The sequence below is a fragment of the Haliotis asinina genome, chromosome 4 (genome assembly GCF_037392515.1).
Source record: "Haliotis asinina isolate JCU_RB_2024 chromosome 4, JCU_Hal_asi_v2, whole genome shotgun sequence".
Taxonomy (NCBI): domain Eukaryota; kingdom Metazoa; phylum Mollusca; class Gastropoda; order Lepetellida; family Haliotidae; genus Haliotis; species Haliotis asinina.
In genome coordinates this window covers 54,177,834-54,183,886 of record NC_090283.1, presented here as the reverse complement: position 1 = coordinate 54,183,886, position 6,053 = coordinate 54,177,834, and positions in this window count along the sequence as shown.

Below are 6,053 nucleotides of genomic sequence, written 5' to 3'. Positions count from 1 at the left end.
TGACTATCATTCAAGTTTTTTAAAAACTAGATTCTTGAAAGTAACTGTGATTATCATGGTCAAGGTTTTACTAATATCTTACCCCATGTAGGAGTAATCATTACACGAATATTATTCTCTAATGTATGTGTATGCAATTAACAGCATTTGCTGGATGTACAGTGAATGCAACCGTTACAGTAAAGAATTTATTCTGTTACTGTAAAGAACGCGTATGTTATGGTAGAGAAAAAACAGCAGTTCACAGAGGATTTTGGTATAAAATATGCATATGTCTTAATATATTCTTAGGTGTAAGCCTGTGTAAACTCACACTGTTTGGTTCAGTATATTGATATTTATATAATGTGATAAACAGATTGATAAGCGCCTTTTTTTATCTTTCCTGTAACAATATTTTTTTTGGTTTTTTTTCAAGGTTTTAAATAATGATATTGATTTAAAAATACTGGATCAAGAAGTATGAATGTTTTCATTACCATTAATGTAACAAAATGTTTTCTTGGGTGAGGTTTTGCTGAATTGTGATGTAATTAAAATTGAATAATATTTCTAATGCCGTGCTGTTGATGTTTGTTGAATTATGCTTTTGCTCATGTGACCATAAATGTAAAACTCAGAGCTTTCTATTTCTAGAACCAGTGGGTTTCTTAATGGCCATCCCCATAAAAACTGCAAATGGTCATCAGCTGTAATTCTGGTTGGTACTTGGGTTCAATATGTGAGAATCTTATAAGTATCTTATAAGTACCAATAAGGTTTCTTATAAGATTCTTATAAGTATCTTCTAAATTTCTTATAAGATTCATATAAGAATTGTATAATAATCATATAAGTTCTTATCTAATTTGCATACAAAATTCTTATAAGAATATTTCATATGGGATATAGCAATTTTGTGCACCCTATACTATTGTACAGGGCTGGTATCTGTGGACTGCGTGAACATAAATGTCTGCAGAATATTCAACATCGTGCCTGCCGTTTTTTTTCTTGGGAGTCTGATGTAAAACATTGAATATGGCCGTGAAAGGCAAACTAGTCATCAGTCAGCATCCAACGGATAGAAGTCACACGTATGTGAAAGAGGCTTTCTTCCATCGATCTGGACTGACTCGACTGTTCTGTCAGTAACTTGTCAAAAGGTTTCCGAAAATCATAGTTCAACACTGTTTTGAGCTGGGTACAGTCCCTTAGTTTGAGTGTTTCCGACATTAAAGATGTACCACAAGCCGACTTCCTGCTGATTAAAGGCCGGATACTTTTTACTGATGCAGAAGATTGGGGAAATTAGTTATGGAACAGTCAAGGTTTAAGTAGTGGAAATAAATAACATACATACACATTGTTCAAGTCCTGTCTAAACGCCGAAGCTTACCTAAGCTTGATATCTAACCAACGGTGTCGTATAGTAGGTGCAGTATAGTAGGTGCAGTACCCTCCCTTTAGAAATCAAACTAGGAAGATTCAGTCGTCCCCTATCCCTCTCCAGGAACGAATCTGTAAATTGTGATCGTGGCGAGATCGAGGATGAATTTCACTCTCTGATTATACGTAACGTCTGTACAGATATCTGTGCTGATATGATTAAGAAGCTCTATAATAATCCACTGTTACCACTATCTGGCCCAGAGCTCTTCATTACTGTAATGAAAGATAACATTAACTGTAACGCTTTAGTCGCAGACTAAACTGTACGTATGAACGTCGTCTAAAACATTCATTGGTAACTGCATTGAATCAAGGTAAGAATGAAAATAATATTGATACAATGCTTCATCCAACCACAACGTGCAATTGTTCTGTGCAGATATTTGTACCATCTTTGTAATATTGACAGTTATTTTATGAATTTTACACTTTATGTATTTTAACTCCATTTTAATGTATATTCGTTTCTGTTAGGCCTGAACGGGTCGAATATTTTCTACAACTTGTCAATGAAATGTATTCGTATATAGGAAACATGTGACATGGAAATAAACTATTTGTCTTCTTCATCGTCTTCTTTATCCTGTCCTTTAACACCTGCTTGGTCAATTGTCTCTCACTCCTTGACCCATGCTTGCTATAAAAGGCGACTGCTTGTCTTAAGAGGCGACTAACGGAATCGAGTAGTCAGGCTCTCTGACTTGGTTGACACATGTCATCTGTTCCCAGTTTTGCAGATCAATGCTTATGCTGTTGATCACTGGATTGTCTGGTCCAGACTCAATTATTTACACACTGCCGCCATATGGCTGGAATATTGTTGAGTGCGGCGTAGAATTAAACTCACTCACTCACTTGCTCACTCTCACTCCTTTTAAACTTTCTCCTTGTGAGAGTCCCATATGGCGTAATATATTTGGTTACTGTCAGGACTTTGTGGAGGCTGTTCATCCTTCTTAATGAATTCTGGCATAGCCTCCTACAGATGGGTCTAGGTTATCCTTTTTGTGTGTGAAGGGGCCCGATCTTGCCGAAACCCACAAATGTTTCTAGGGTAAAGTAGTCTACAACCCAGAAGATTGTCATCCACTACTGAATGTAGATTTCACTATTTTTCAGTGCAAATTTTTCAGGGGAGTCAAAATCCAAATTTGTGTATGTGGGGGCAGGGGACAATTTTGCAAAGATAAAAGATTTTCCACAAATAATTTTTTTTATTTTTTTGCAGGTATATGCCTCTATGACTGATTTCTAAAGAAATCTCATGTGTACTTTCGAATCAGTTTGAAATCAGAAATCAAACTAGTTACATTTATCATCTATGGCATTGAATCGTGTGGTTTTGATTAGTGATTTGATTGCGTCAGAAGCAACGCAGTGTTTGTTTTTATGCATAGTTTCACTTTACACAGGTTTTCCGCATCAAGGGGAACCCTCTGAATTTCTCACTTCCACTTCCTATAATCTTGATCGTTGAGGCTATTTTTAGCTAACTCTAATGTGAAGTGTTTCTCATCTGTGAAAATTATCCTTTTCACCTCAGCAGCCGAGTAGTGTTAATTCCCATGTAGTAATTAAGTTCCCTTGCATCAAGTGCATCGTTTCGCTCTAACATTTTCATACCTGTATCACCTTGAAGGGTAACAGCTCCAGTTTCTGCACAGAAGACCTGCTAACTTATAACGTGCTTGCTGCTACTCTAAGATATTTTGATCCCTAGGTTCCCTCCTGAGATTGAATCAGCTTCTGAACGCACTCCTTGTTCTCCTCTTGGGTTATCCTTCAAACATGCAGTCTTGGGTCTCCCACTGCCAATTTTACATGCTAGTGATCCTGTGGGTTCTCCTCCAAACATGCGGTCTTGGGTCTCCCACTGCCAATTTTACATGCTACTGATCCTGTGGCTGGCTTATTCTAGCAATAAATCTGTTTACAGTGACATGGCTCCATGATACCTGGAAGTATCCTTCTTCTACCCCATCCTTTTGCCTTGAAACAGTTTTCAGTTGTAATTTTATCATTGTCACCCAAAGGCATCGCTGTTCCTTTCTAACTGAGAATTTGGTCAGAACTGATTTTGGATACAGGCAATTTGTAACAATGAAAAAAGTCAGTAGAAGTGACTCTGAGACAGGCTAATTTTAGATCGACACACATTGACAGGAGCCACCTCCTGGCATGAACTTAATGAAGACCACATTGCACAACTCTGATATCATATTTTCTGAAATGGTGTTTGGAATTTGACAATGCTCGCATAATTTGTGAAAAATCTTGTAGATATTTTGTGGACATGATGATGATATCCTAGGGTTACTCTGTACAATTTTTGAATAAATTCAGTTTATCTATTGCTGAGAAAATGTAGTAGCGTTAGGATATGGTATCTATATACAAAGTTGACTCTGCCACAAAATGACTCGTCAAGAACTGTTTCCCTTTTTGGGGGGACACCCGATATTCTCTGGGGACAAGAACAGTGGCGTAGCCTAGAGGTTAATGTGTCCTCACGCCACGTTGAAGACTCAAGTTTGATTCCCCACATGGGTACAATGTATGGAGCACATTTCTGGAGTCTCTGGTGTCATACTGCTGGAATATTGCCAAAGTGGCATAAAAGTCAATATCTACAGATATTGATAGATATAGAATAATTGAGTCAAACACCAACCAAATCAATCTACATTCTAGTTGTGTCTGAAATTGTTCCTAGTGTTCTTGAATTAACTTCTTTAAATGTATTAAAATCTTCTTTTTTCTCAATAGAACCTGTTTCGTGATACTGCTTGCAAGCATATATCCACTGTGATTCTTGAAGTTCATTTAACATATTTCTTGCCGCTTTCTAAGTCTACATATTTTTGTTGGTTGGATATCACTTCAAAGCATCTGCAAATTAACTTAAAGTCTAACCTTATGTCCAGATGCCACCTTGCTCTGGAGCACCCCTTCCCAATCCCATTTAAAGACTGTGTGACAGCCACGCTACACCAGCTGCAGAACCCGCAACAGTTCGGTGTGGATGGCACCAAGATTGGAGTGGGAGTTGAGAGTTGTCTCAGATGATCAGATTATCACAGATGGTGAAAACAGATGGTGAAAACAGTTTTGAAGCAGCCATAAAAGTCCCATAACAAGTGTTAATCCTTTGATAGTGAGTGAGTGAGCTTAGTTTTACACTGTACTCAGCAATATTCCATGTATATGGCAGCTGTCTGTAAATAATTAAGTCTGGACCAGACAATCCAGTGATCAACAGCATGAACATCGATCTGCACAACTGGGAACCAATAACATGTCAACTAAGTCAGTGAAGCTGACCACCCGATTCCATCAGTTGCCTCTAATGACAAGTATGGTCGCCTTTTATGGCAAGCATGGGTTGTTAAAGACCTATTCTACCCTGGATCTTTACAAGCTATTCCTTTGATAGGAGACAGCTGCAGCAAAGATCAGATTTGAACATCTGTAAAAATCCACTCTGTTTTAGCTTGATCATATTTATTTCTACTGCCTCAAAGAGTAAAACTCTTCCACTGCAACATCTTCAAACAAATGCCAGCAAAGTTTGGAATGCGAAACCTTTCCAGTACATACCATTACAGGTGAAATATGTTTCACTGGACCTCTGATAGAAACAGCAGGAAGAGGATTTAATGCATTGTGTTATGTTATTCATTGAATGCAGCTTCAACATACAGTATTAAAATGTCACTGAATTTTGAAATCACCATTAAAAGACACTAATACATTCTGCAGCTAATGGAATTAAATACATTTAAAGTCAATGTATTTTCTGCCAGAACTGCAAGCATGATTTGGACTTTGTTCAATATTATTTTCTTAATAATATCCCAGCCACGAATGATCACTGACTCTGTCTTAAATGTTCTGGTGTCATCTTTGTCTTACAGAGTGAAGTAAGACAAGGCAGCAAGGGATATACACTGGCCCAAAAAAGAAACGCATAGGTGAAAATTCAATGTTATGAGAGATGATTTATTAACTTAAATTGCACAAAAAGTAATGGAACTTGAGCAATGATAATTCACACGGGTATTAACAAATGTGTGTCAAGACATATACAATCATTCACAGTGGTATTAAGCGTCTCTATTTTCCATGGCATAGTGAGAAAGTCAGTATCTGGTGTGACCACCACGGGCATCAATCACTGCTCTGCATCGCCTGGGCATTGACTGTATAAGACGTCGTATCCGCCTTTGTGGGATTCTTCTCCACTCATCTCGCAACGCATTCACCAACTGTAGACGTGTCTGTGGCTGCGGCTGTCGACGTCGTAACCGTTTACCCAATTGGTCCCATAAATGTTCAATTGGGTTCAAATCCGGCGATTTTGAGGGCCATGGAAGAACTGTAATGTTGTTGTTGGCAAGGAAATCCGTGGTAATGCGTGCTGTGTGCGGTCTTGCATTGTCGTGCTGGAAAATTTCCCTTCTAGCGTCAATTGTAGGAACAACATGACGGTTCAGAATTTCATCCCGGTAGCGTACAGCATTGAGATTCCCTTGCACATGCACCAACTGTGTCCTGCCGTTCATAGATATGCCTCCCCACATCATTACACCTCCACCACCGTGTCTGTTGACCTCACGAACGCA